The sequence below is a fragment of the Tamandua tetradactyla genome, chromosome 20 (genome assembly GCF_023851605.1).
Source record: "Tamandua tetradactyla isolate mTamTet1 chromosome 20, mTamTet1.pri, whole genome shotgun sequence".
NCBI classification, from domain to species: domain Eukaryota; kingdom Metazoa; phylum Chordata; class Mammalia; order Pilosa; family Myrmecophagidae; genus Tamandua; species Tamandua tetradactyla.
In genome coordinates, this window is record NC_135346.1 from 48,335,501 (window position 1) to 48,349,351 (window position 13,851).

Sequence of the window (13,851 nt, forward strand, 5' to 3'; positions counted from 1 at the left end):
CTAGAGGCAGGTAACTTTTTTTTTCTTTTACATATTTCCTATTGGTGAAGCAAATACAGGCTGAATTCTCATATTAAGTGTGTTTACTTTTGCACCAAAAACAGAAACACAGTGTGTTTCAATTAAAAAGAACCCTGGAGCAAAAATGTGTTATAGTCAGGGGTAGAAGCAGAGTGTATCATTATCTCGTAGGCACAGCAGTCAAGATAATGAACAGCTAAGAAGACTGGACAATGGAAGGCGAAGTATGACTTGTCATGAAACTGTCAATAGAATCTGAGCTTGCTTTCCATTAGTAGGTACTATGAAATTGCAGGGATGTGCTAAGCAGCTGGAGGGAAAAAAAAAAAACTAAAATAAAAGTGGCTTGGTTGTACTTAGTAATTTTAAGCCTGATTTAATCTTTTGCCATTATTACCAAAAGCCTTCAAGCAATGATTTCAATTTTTAATTCTTCTTATTCTAGGAGTTGAAAGTCTGGGTTTTCCCTCTCTATTGCATGATCTCAAAACAAAAATTCCTCAAGTGTATGTTTACTTGTAGAGATTTTTGGTGTTGTTATTATTGTTCTTTTGGAATAGAATGTCAGATTTGAGTCAGGTTTGGATTTCTGTTACTTAGGAGGAGTAAAATGGTGGTGTGTAAGTTCTAGTGAGAGGTGGGTTTAAGATGTGTTGGATTTGGGTACAAAAAATGGATTGCTATTGAAGTGAGTTCAAGTGGAAACAATCCCAGTGGATAGAAGCTAGACAACAGACCACACGAATCACAAAAGAAAATCAGGTTGTTTTTCAAATGAAAAATTGACTAAAGCCATAAATCCACAAAGAAACACTGAAAAAAAAATCATGTCTGGTACAAGAAGGAATCAAGGAATGAAAAGGATAACTATGTTTGGGTTCATATATTCACTCATTAGATATGTGTTGGATACCCACTGTGGTGGGTTGAAGCTGTGTACCCTAGAAAAACATGTTCTAATCTGAATCCATTCCAGCGGGGGTGTAACCACAGAAAATAGGGCCTTTATTGAGGTTACTTAGTTAAGGTGTGGCCCAACTGAATCAAGATGGATCTTCATACTATTTTTGAAGGCCTTTTAGAGAAGGCCCCAGACAGAGCTGCAGGGAGCCAGAAGCTGGAAGTCCACAGAACCTGGAAGAGAAAGGAGAAGCTAGGAGAGGCTACCATATACATTGCCATGTGGCAGAAAAGCCAAGAACCAAGACCAGTCCCAGTGTGCCAGTCTGTTGGAAGAAAGCATCGTCTTAATGATGACTTGATTTTGGACTTCTCCTAGCCTCTAAACCATAACCTAATAAATTTCCATTGTTTAAGCCCACTCATTGCATCATATGAGGAAACTAAAATACAGTCTTTGAGCCAGTTGTTCTAGTTCACTGGAATGGATGAAGAAGACAGACAAGGCCACTGTGCTGATGTAGGAAGGCAGACGAGATGAATGAATAAAAACTAAAAATAATTTCACATAGCCATAATTGATATACAGAAAATACAAAGGGGTGTGTGGTTAGTGCCTGAGGGTATGGGAAGACTGGTCAGTGACGTTCTCTTTGGAGAGAAAGCATTTTCAACCCAAAGGAGAAGAAGATATAAGGAATAGAGGATAATCTAAATGGATTCAAGTACAAAACAGTTTACAGGGAGGATGCAGAAAGAAACTCAATCTTTCTGGCTTCCTCTTTAATGCTCAAATTCATCCTCCTTCCCACAAACAAGTGAGAATCTCTTCCAGGCAATGAATTTGAGAGCTTTTGTCATGGGTCTAGTGGCTTCTTCTTTCCCAAATCCTCTAGAAATGTCCAATCAATGGAGAGAAGCTACTTCAGGACTTTTTTTTTTTTCTTTTAGTTCTCGCATAAAAATCACTTCTGCCCTCATAACATCAAGCACATTATGTGTCTTCCTAGAACCATGCATCAACTCCCAAGAAACAAAACCTCAAATCTCAAATATTGTTGTAGACTAAATATGCTGTGCCAGGCACAGAATAGACACATTGTAAATATTTGCAGGAAAAAAGAAGGAACAGCAAAGAAGAGTCCCAAGAAGCCAAGTTGCTAAATTATGTTCTCAGGAGTCGTACCTGAGTATACTTCCAGGAGTTGCCAAACACAAGGGCTAGGATTAGTTTCAAAAGAATTAACAAGGGACTTTAAAAATTCCTGGGTCTAACTCATGGAGACTCTTAATTCAGTAGACATGGAGTGATACTGGGTATCTGATTAAAAACAAGAAAAAAGTTCTCCAGTTGAATCTATCAGTAAGCAGTTTTATGAGTGATAATAAATTAGGAAAATAAGAATAAAGAAGCTAAATTTTTCTTTGTCTCACTTCCCTTTCCCTGTTTGTTTACTAATTTACCCTTACACTAAGTGGAGTATTTGAATTTAAAATTCATCGTAATAGCTTACATATTCACATACTGAAGGCTTTAGATAGTTAGGATTTCAGATTAGAATTCAACTTTTTCCCCCTATTAAACGCCAGCCGGGCAAGTTGCATTAATGACAGTGGTTATGTTTGAATGTAAATGGGGGACATCTGGCGGTATCAGGAGATCAAACGTTGGGAGTCTGCATGGTGACTCTCATCTGTTTGTCACCCAGCAGGTGTAATGGATGGCAGGCACGTGGGCTCCTTGCCCCAGTTAATGTACAGACCTCATATACCGAGAGAGAAAAGTTTCCTCTGCAATTCTGAGGACTCACGGCTCAAGTTGGGGGTGAGGGGAAGGCATGCGGAGTGGATATTTTCCACCGCACCGATTTCTTTATTAAACTCACCGATTTCTAGCCTACAGGCATTTCCCTTGTCCCGTCTCCACAAACTTCCAAAGCCCAATTTTGTTATTCAAAAATTTATGGAAAATGTATGTTAAAGTGAAAAGGGTACATTGTGCAGAAAAGGGAAGCAGCTTGTAAGCATATCATTATGCGTGAGGCATGGGGCCCGCAGATGGCACTTCCACTCAGAAACGAGAGCGGTGCCAAAAGCTAAACTCTAAATACATTTAAATCACATATCTTTACTTAAAAATGGAGTATTTTGGAAGGAAAAGCAGATGATATTTAAGTACACAAGTGGTATTCTTTTGTTCCTCATATAATAGAGCCCTTTACAAAAGTCGTTGCCTTCGAAGTGTGCAGTAAGCCTTTGATTCCTCAAATTCACAAGAGGATTTAGTCGCAGTGCATGGCTCAGTTCTTAATAGGATTAACCATTGAGGTAGTACCTTGCTACGAGAACAACTCTTGAAATTTCCTTACAGTTATTGAAAATTAAGGGATTTGTTTTGATTACTATGTTAAATGCTAAAATCAAACCTTTGCTTTGAACATCAGAAACAGTAACAAAAAATTATCATGACATATGGGCTTATTTTAATTGAAAATAAATTTAGTTCTTAGATTGTGCCAATCTGTTAATTAATTAGGGAGAGGGTACTGAAAGGGATGAACGCATTTTTTTTTTTTTTGCTACTTAATATAATGATTTTCTGAGAATATTTTTTCATATAGTAAGCATACTGATATCTTCTTTATAGTAGGGATATATTTACTCTTAATGGAGAATGTGTCTTTTTCAAGGTACAGTTTATTTGGGTGAGACTAACACAGTGAAAGATTAGGTCATTTTCATTTATTCTTTTGGAAGAGTAGTATTTTTCCTACCAGCATCTTATGTAATGAGTATTCGAGCTCTGAAATTGATTTGAATGTGTATCCCTCATTTTTTTTGATGCCATTAGATCTGACAGCAATGTGATTAAACTAGTCATTGTTTGCATTCCAAATTTTAGAATATAACCTTTTATTTTAATATTCTAACAGCTTGAACTGTTGAATGATTGTACATTTAGGCAATCCAGAAGTATAATTATATATATGGCATTTCGTATATTGGATCTTAATTTTTTTAAATATTGCAAACACATGTTATTTATGCATTTCTCTACCAGCTTCTCCCCACTCCCTTATTCTCAAATATTGAGCATAGCGTAAGCCTCTTCCAATTCTAATGGCCTTGAAATAGAAAATTCCATTTATGTGTATCTGTATGCACGAGAGACAATGTGTGTGTGTGTATGTGTGAGTATGAATAATGTGAGTGGGGGGAGAAAGATGAATTATTTTTTAAAGAAACACTACTCCAGCCAACCATAAGCAACAGATAGTGATGTCTAATAATGTGTTGATAAACAGAAGTCCACTGGGAATTATTGTTACTGCAAAGATAAGAATCAGTTATAATTATTTGTAATTTGCTCATTTCAAATAAAAGCTGATATAGTCAATTTAAAAATGCTTCAAAAGTTTTTTTTTTCCATGAACCAGACAACTGTATTAGTTATACTATTTTTTATGAAAAATTCTCTACTCTGTCCTTACTGTGAAAATTCATTGTAGACCTGTGTTCATGTATGGGGAAACCAAAGGCCTTGAAGATGGAATTCTCTCTCTTTTTTTTTTTTTTGATGGGGGGGGGGGTGGGGTGTATTTTTGGAGCTTTGGTGGAATGCTATGATTATTCTACAATCTGCAGTTATTTGTATTTGGGGTCAAGAGCTCACCAGAGCTGATTGTGTGTTGATATAAAATTGCAGCGTGCTTGCTCACCTGCTCATATGACCCGCCCTCTCTAGGTGTTGAGAGTTCAGGGAACAGGTCCAGCTGCCTCTGTACCAGGGGGCAAATACGAACCCTTTGAGAGATACCGTGGGTCATAGTTGAAAGGGGTGGATCAACAATTCCATAATTTGCCTATGGGCACAGCTTACATATGATAATTGCCATATTGTAAAACTAACTGAGTAGACTGAGGTGTCATTTTAGGAGGGAGGGCTTTACATACAAATTTATTTGACCATTCTTGTAATTTAAAAAGCATTTTTTATTCCATGGGTTAGCTCCCATCTACCCATATTTTAAGAGATGATCATTTTATACATAGCCTTATACGTTCCCAGAATGTTTCAATGCAAAATCAAATCCCAAGCAATGTCTTTAGGCAAGTTTTTATTTTTCTTAATGATTTCGCATTTTCTGAAAAGGACCTGTGTACGTAACTCAAAGTAAAACGAATTGTCAGCTGGGGATTCGCAGTTTCTGGTGAGACCTACAGGTCTCTGCTTATAGCAATTTGTCTTGGAAAGTGGTATAGTGTAAATATAAATAGTCGTTATGTGTTCTAGTACACTTTTGCTTGCTCTCTGGGCCTCCCTATGAGTAGTATTTTATGTACTTTAGCAAAACCAAATGAACCTCAACTATCTATGAATTAATTATAATTAGTGACTGATTTAATGTTTTCTTTGCATTCCCTTTATATGTATACCTCTGAAACAAACATTATTCTAGACATGCAATACACAATTATTAGTTCAAGTTGAAGTGATTCTGTATAAAATTGGCCTCATATTTATTCATTCAGAAAATGAGCAGGGAGAGAGTGAATATTTTATGAAACTCTAGTAATTTCTGTATCAGATAACCCTTAAGCAAAATAAGATTTGACCCTTTCAAAATTGCTTAATGAATTGGCATTACACAGAGTATCCTTTTAAATGTCTGTATCTTTTCTTCTTTTTTCTATTGAAGCCTCCATGAGGTGCACAGGCCCTGCCTTTGAATATTGAAAATATGATTGTTCTGATGGGTTTGGTGCATCTTTATGACAGAACCTATTCTGAGGAAAAACTATGACAGAATTTGAGAGATTATTGTGGAAATCTGTATGTGAAAGATAGAATGAATTAAATTAATTGAAATGCTTTCCTAAACAGTACATACTGAGGGATTCTCTGCAGCAAGAATAGGAGATTTCTTTGACCGAAAGTGGTTTCTGAGGGAACAAAACATATTCTAGAAGAGGGATGTGCTATTTTTAATTTAAGCATGCCTCATCGTTATTTATTGGCCGACCATCATTTCTTTGTGATGTTAGCCACCGCTACCAAAGTTATGTCCTGCTCACTTATCACCAACATATATTTTCCAGCTCTCTAATCTATTTGAAACCACCACAGTCAGCCTTCACATCGCAGGAAACCTGCAGGGGCCTCTGGATGTTTTGAGATTCCTCTCCTGGCTTCCGCCTCCTGTGCCCAGGCTGAGCTAGCTTGGGGATATAAATGAATTGCAAATAGCTTTTATGATGAGGCTGCTCTCTGGTTCCACTGTACATATTTGCTATTAAAAACAAAATGTGAGATGCTCCCTCGCTTCCAAGAAAGTTGAGAAATACATCCACAACACCGGTTTGGGGTTCTACTTAGCCGACTCTTCCAGATAAAGGAAATGAGATGCATTATACATCTATGACTTGGCTAGAGAGATCTCCCTGCATGAAGCAGAGATTGTGTTTTAGGCTGTTCTTACTTAATAGCACTGCTATCATTAGGTGACTTTGGATGTGTCTTTCCTATGTAGATGACTAATGGACAAATTTCTGGGATTGATTTGCAGCTTATACTTTAATGTTCCTTCCTCTGCCTCTGTCACAGTCCTTACACAGCGTTAGTGCCCTGGACACAAGCATGCAAGCTTCATGAATCCAGCAGCCTGTTTTTCTTATTGATAGGTATTATCTCCTAGGGCGATAATCTAGAAACATATAGTATTTATTATTTTATATGTCATATGTATTATATGAAATTTCTCTATCCATTGATCTATAACCATAGTGTGCAAAGTACATATATTAAAATTGTACTAGGCATATTCAGTATAAAAGGAAACAGGTGAAATTAACCTTATGAATATATTTTATTTAATCTAATCTATCAAACATGCTATTTTATCAACATGTAACCAATGTGAGATATTTAACTTTTTTTAAAGTTCCTCCTGGGTAGAATCAGTGAGTACTTCACCATTGTAGCACATCTCCATTTAGACAAGCCACATTTCAAGTGTTTAATAGCCACATGTGGTTGGTAGCTACTGTATGAAACCGTACAGATTAGAGCTTGGAGTGATGCCTAATACCTGATCACCACTCAAGAAATAATTTTCAAATAAAAGAGTGAATGATAGTAGTCAACTTGCTTTAGTATATCCAGACCAAATAATAATTATCTGTATTATAAAATTCTTTCATTGTAGGTACGATTGCCTCATTATTTAGTTTCCTTATTAGGGAATAGAGAAACCTCTGATTTGGATTTAGAATATTCCTTTTTTAATGAGGCTGAAGTTCCTAAATAGCCATGTTGATGGTAGAATTTAGAATGGCTCGAGTATTCTGAAATTCGTTCAGTTGAAATCATCATTTTATTTTCTTTGGTTTTGTGGAATGAAACTCATGTTCATATTTTCGCATCGATGAAATCTTTATTTTTATTCATTAGAAGGAAGTCAATTAATTTGCATTTACTAATATTCCACATTGTAATATTGTCTTCTTTATATCTAAAGGGAAAATTGCTAATATTTCCTTTAAGCCTATAAGCTTATTTTCCATTAAGGGAACCGGTAGTTTAAATGAAGATAACATCTTGCAATTTATATTCCTCATGTCTGTTTTGTTTTTTTTTATAGATTTGTCTATATCTCTTCCATTTTTGTGGCATTTGTGTAAAATATGTTGTCTGGTATTTGCTTAATTTTTCTGATTTGTATGTTTAATAGTAAATATGTCCATTTAAAAGATGCAAATTGCAGCATCCCTAAATTATTCCCCAAATGTCAATAATGCTTAATGGTTTTAAATTTCTTATTTTATAATACACTAAAATAGAAGATTTAAATTCTCAAATGTCCTGGAAACATTAAATAAAAAGTTAAAATAATTCAATTGAGTAAAAAGCGGACCCGGATTAAATGCCAGCAATAATCTAGAAAGGATATTTCTATTATAGAATAGGCTTTGGAAGAAAACTCAATGGATAGCATTGTCCTATTTATCCACAATTTTGTCTATTTCATGACAAAAATATAGAGAGGTGTCTAGGAGAATGTTCTACAAAGCATAAGCAGTGGGTACCACTGGCTAGTATACTTTTGAATGAGTTTTCTTTTCTTCTTTCTTTTTAAAAATGTAAAGCTACCATTTGAATTTTGTATTCGATGATCTTATAAGAGAATATTCAAAAATAAGTTTGAAAATATTGACTGCATCATAGTGATAGAAAATGCTATATATAAAATGAAACAGAAATGTATGTTTCACACAAAAATTATACATTTGGGGTTTATTTATTTTTATCACTTAATAAAATATTTAGCTATATTCAACATATACATTTCAGCTGACATTTCTAAAGGCAAATGAAAGCCAAGTAAATAATGACATTTGGTAAATTTATTGTCTTAGAACATGCATCTTTTGATGAATGAAATATACTGCTCAAAAATAATTTTTATTGATTTGACAAATATTTATTATGAATATAGCAAGATAAGGAGTGAGCTTGATATTTCCAAAATGAGTGGATTTGTATGTATTTTTTTTCACTTATAAAAACATGCAATAAAGCTAACATTTTCTGCGTGCAAACCATTGTGTTAAGGGCTTCCCATGAATTATCTATTTAGTCTTTGCAACAGCCATATGAGTTAGATATTGCTATTATCTCTGTTTTACCCAGGAGGAACTCAAGGAGCAAAGAGGATTATAACTCTGGATCACACGGCTATTAAGTGTTCTTGTCACATGTTAAACCCAGGCATTTTGACTGTTTAGCCTGGCATCTTAACCATCACACAGCATTGAACACACTGAATAACTGACCATGTCTGTTTATGTTTTAGAAACACTTTTAAATTTATAATTAATTTTATATAAAATATCAAAAACAAGCAACATTTCTCTATTGCCTATAATTCACAGCTGTTTTAATATAGTCATTTCCTTAATTTATCTTTAGAGTAAGTTTTTAATCTAGCTGAAACAAGAATCTGACTCAATTGTAGTCTCATGCGCAGGCTGAAGGTGAAGGGTTACCCAAAGCTGTGGATTTGGTCGGGGGGAAGGCACACGAGCCATGCATGCCTCTACCATTAGGAATTAATTTTATGATTTTGTACTGTTTCTAATTATAAAAATAATTTTTAGATTCAGCCCACTGGTGAATTATCTTCAACATATCCTTAAAGATTTTATTTAGTAATAGAATTGTTCAGTTGTGGCTCTTAGCATTAAAAACTAATATTCAATGGAGATTAAAGGATCAGAAATGCACAAGTGACTAAATAGAATTATAGGGACACCTAATCATTACAAGGATATAATTAAGTGCTAATTTTGAGTGATATAAGACAAGAAAGTCTCTGAGGAGGAAATCAAAGAACCATATTGCTCTACCTGGCTCTGATTGCCAAGTGGAAAACTTGAAAAAGTAAATCAAAATGAAGACAGAGTTTAAGCAAGGTCTTACAGTTCTTTCTCGTCTTGAAAATTTATCTTTCAAAGACATGTGATCTTGATTAGATGATGCTATGTCGATCATTCCCTTGCAATCATGTTACTAAGTTTCCATATACTCATATTGCTAAATTATCATTGATGAAGTTAGCTTAGCCAGGAAAGTTGAAAATGGTGTTTAATATTCATTGCATGCCTACCATGCGTCAGGAACATTTTCTTTTGGTATTACACAGTTTTGTGCAGTAGGCTTTTTGCTCCCCATTTTACAGATAAGGAGACTGAGGCTCAGAGGGAGTGAGGAGGCTTGCATAATGTTGTGACGATTCATGACAGAGATACAATTTAGACAATGTTGTGGGAATTTACAATCCATGCTCTTGAATGCATCATGACGAGCCTTCTCACTGTCTGGAGGATGAAGGCACCAGCACCCAATGTATTTAATTCTAGATTACCACGAGTTTTTGTGAAGGGCAGAAAGGCATTTCAGAGTAGTTAGGGAAGATGCAGCCATCTGTCTGCAAATACTGTTTGCCGGTAGGAGGGTGTCACTAGGAAGGTGGAATCCGGCTGTGGGCTGCGAAGGGGAGCTCAAAATGGGCTCAGCTGAACTGGCACCTCTGCAGCTCCCTGGAGGATCCTACAGCCTGTCTGAGAACTGTTGATGAGGAGGGACTCGATATTTTTACAATTGAAGGTGTACATTTAGTGTCAAAATCAAAATGTCTTGAGCAAAACTGGAACATTAGGGCTATTTATTTTCAATCACTGTCAGCTCGTCCTAGCATTAGCACCACTCCCTTTGCTGATACAAGAAAGCACCCTTGGATTCCCCACTTCTCAGGGTATACTGACCCAGTGAGAAGGGAACCTAATGAATCACAAATGTCTCATGTGGTTTGGTTTAATATGTACCTTATTTGGGGAAATTCACCGTTTTCAAAAGAGTTGATCATTAGTAGATGAGTCCAAACCTTCTGTTGATAAAATTTCAGACATGTGGCGTTGAAGTGATAGTGACAACAATAACTGCTGATGTTTACTGAGAAATTATTATATGCCAGGCATTGTAATAAGTGCTTTTTTTTAGATTTTTATATTTAATCCTCACAACATTTCTATAAAACGTCTTGTGTAACACCATTTTTAGATGAGAAAACTGAGGCTTAGAGAGGTAATTTGCCCAAGGCAAAGTGTTTTTGAGAAATTGAAACTTTCCTGATACAAAATATTCCTACATCCTATTAACAGTGGTACCAGCTAGCAAATATTTGAATTTAAAGGTGGGCAAAATAATGCTCAAACTGTATAAATTAACATACTATAAATTTATGAAATAAATCATTTGTAAATATGAAAAGCAAAACTGAAATCTGTATATTCCTAGAAAGATGCCTTTAAACTATTTTCCTATTCTATTACTGAATAGTTCAGGATTTATATTATAAAAAAACAGCATCCTATTTGAAGGAAAACAAGTAAATATACTGTAATACAAAAATGTGGTGATTTTACATCTTAACAGTAATGGTATGCTATAGTCAAAATGACTGAACTGATTAATTTGGTTTATACCATTTTTTAGATTCCTCTATTGAAAAATATTTTAAAGGGTAAGATATACAGTTTAGCTCATTTACCTCCTAATTTCAGCCTTTCTACATTTTGAAGATATATGGTATAAATGTTCATTTTTACTTCTTTTTTGTTTTGTTTTATGTGTTCATTTGAATCTTATCTATTTTCTTTTTCTTTTTAACAGTTACATCCAGCTTTTTATTGCCTAAGCCGTCTGGGACTCACTTTGTCACTTGACTTTGCTGAGGAGAGCTCCTATAAATCAAGCTGAATTGTACATTGAAGATCTGCCCTTTTGGTGAGTGGAATCATAGCTACAATTTTGTGTTTTGCTCTGCCTCAAGTTGTGTTTGCATTGTTGACCAAAGTGCTTTCAAACAGGGCACAAAATAGGGCTTTTCAAGCTCTCTGCAGGAAGGCTTTTTTTTTTTAATGGACAAAAGTAATTTGTACTCCAATTTTCTCTCTCTGAATTCTGCTGTTATCTCTTCCCCTCCCAATCCAACTGAATGATGATATAGTTTTTCAGTCACGAATCTGCCTCTTCTCTACGTAGGTCTATCCCCCCCCCCCCCCCCACGCACACTTTGGTCACCGCACTCCATTGTGTTGGCGACGGAACTGAAGTCCAAACAACGTGTTTGAAATCTACCTCTGTGATGGCTAGGTTTCCACATTTCTCTTGCTGTCCCCATATGCTCCCTTGGGTGTGCAGCCAGTGTGGGAAGACTTCCCTTAGAGTCATAGGGTTCTATTTGGCTTTTGTTGTTATTTGATTCTCAGAAAAGGTTTCAATTTGATAAACAATGTTAGCACACCTTCATTTTCTCCAAATCACAGTTGTTCCCAATGTCTTGGAAACCAGTTCCAAACCAGGCTGGTGACATCACATCTCTGACTTCTGAGGTTGGTATTACAGAGAACAGGTGCTGTTGGTCTCCCAGGAGCATCACCCGGTGCCCCCTTTCTGTTATAGACACTTGGGTCCATCTTGGCTTTGGTTCTGAAGCAAGTGTAACTGAGTTCCCAGGAAATCCATTATGAATGTAGAGCTGTCAATTTTGGAAGAAATAGAAGGGCGTATGGGGAAACAGACCTAAGACTCTGGCATATCCTATGCCAGCCCATCTGTCTTCTCCCGGAGCAAGTAACAGATCAGAAAGCTGCAGAGTTAGTGATGGTGAGTTTGGTGGGATGGGATTTGGAAGAATGGAGTCTGTCATAGATTATGGGGCCAGTGTTCAGGATATTTACAAAACTTTCCTGACCTTGTTTGATCTGACAATCATTTCCTGTTGGTCTCACTTTCTTGCTGGTTCTCAATCTAATAATATGATTTGATCTTCTGACTTTTTCTGGTAAAATGTGGCAGGACGGGTACGTGTTGGATATGTACATGGTGGCATATTTGATACATGGTGGAGAGTGGAGATGGCAGAGGATGATGAGGAATAAAATGCCATTGTGATAAGAGAGAGAAAAAGTTACATGATCTCTGAGACTACCTTGGTAATAAAAGCAAATCTCAGAATCTCGGGCTTAGGAGATGAAAGCTTGAACACTTTGCTAAGGTTCCCAGATGTTTTGTAGTAATCTGCCTGACATGCTGGTCTGCAAATCCATTAAGTTTCCTAAATGCTCTCCTTACGTTTTGCCATTGTTCCGTTGGGGCAGTACTTTCTATAATTTATTTTGCAACCAAAGATGTTTTGAATTTTGCAAAGCAGTGAAGCAGGCGTGGCTTGGCAGAGAACGATCAATTGTCACAAGTACTTCACGCTAACCAACTGTCACTGTATTTTCATTCTGTTGAACCTGGTTTTAAGAAATACCTACCTACTTTGAAAAGCACTCTGCAAGGCTTCTGCCCTCTGCTGTTCATTTAGAGTGTCATTTCCAGCCCTAATGGAATAAATGAGAGTGGCTTTACTAGGCGATAGGAGGCTTTATAAACATAAGCCAGTGTTTGCCCAGGTTTTCATTTTCCTCCCAGGCCACCTCTAGCTTTTTCCTTTTCATTTAGGCTTATGCCTGAAGTTTTAAATGCTGTTCTCTTTGCTCTTAAGAGGCGGTATCCTAAGGTATACAGCTTTTCTTGCCAGGGATCTACCTTAAACATTTCTGTATGGCTGCTTTGGCTTAACTGGCAGTTGCATATTAAATGCTTTTTACTCCATGTTAGATGCATAACAAATATTGGATTTAATTGTAGATCCTTGTGGTTCTAGGGCAGACAGATCTGCTTTTAACCAGACTAGAATGAATATAAGAAGTGACTGTTATCACTAAAAATATGTTTATTGGCTGCTTTTCACAATTTAAAAAAAGGAAGATGAAAGAGAAAGTAACTTAGAATCAGAGAAAAATGATACATTTTAAAGATTGCATTCGATAAAGGCTAAACAGACCAATGCTTTTAGAGTTCAGATGTTATTCATATAGAAGGCTGTTGAGGAAGAAGTTTTGGGAAGATCAGCAGACCTCTTTAAGGGCTGCATTTTAGGCAACGCGCCCTGCAGCAGTTAATATGTGGATTCAACTCCCTATCTGTAGAATACAAGCTGACTTCAATTTCCTTCCCTTAGAAAGGGTTCGTAATAATCAGCATGTGCTGAATACATGTGACCCAAAGATTAACATGTGTTTTTTCTAGTATAAAACCCATTTCTGTGTAAGTACTGGAATTATTAGCACCATATTGAAAGTATTACACTGAACTTTTTTTCTCTTCCTTTTTTGCCAGCATAGAAACACCCTTTAGTACTCAACAGCTAACCTTTAAGATGAGTGCATTTTGAGATCTGTTTTTTTCTGCACTACATGGCTGAGTTGCTTCTTAACATTGTGAGATTTACAGCAGGTTTTCTTTAAATATTTCACATT

The 13,851-nt window shown here is 36.1% G+C and overlaps 1 protein-coding gene across 1 annotated transcript in view; it reads left to right on the forward strand.

Annotated features, from left to right (window-relative positions):
• Nucleotides 1-13,851, forward strand: part of LOC143664338 (teneurin-2-like) — a 392,537-nt gene that overhangs the window by 71,425 nt on the left and 307,261 nt on the right. The window contains exon 2 of the mRNA XM_077137987.1: nt 11,153-11,266. The gene's annotated coding sequence lies outside the window, so the exon portion shown is untranslated. The remainder of the gene's footprint in view (nt 1-11,152; nt 11,267-13,851) is intronic.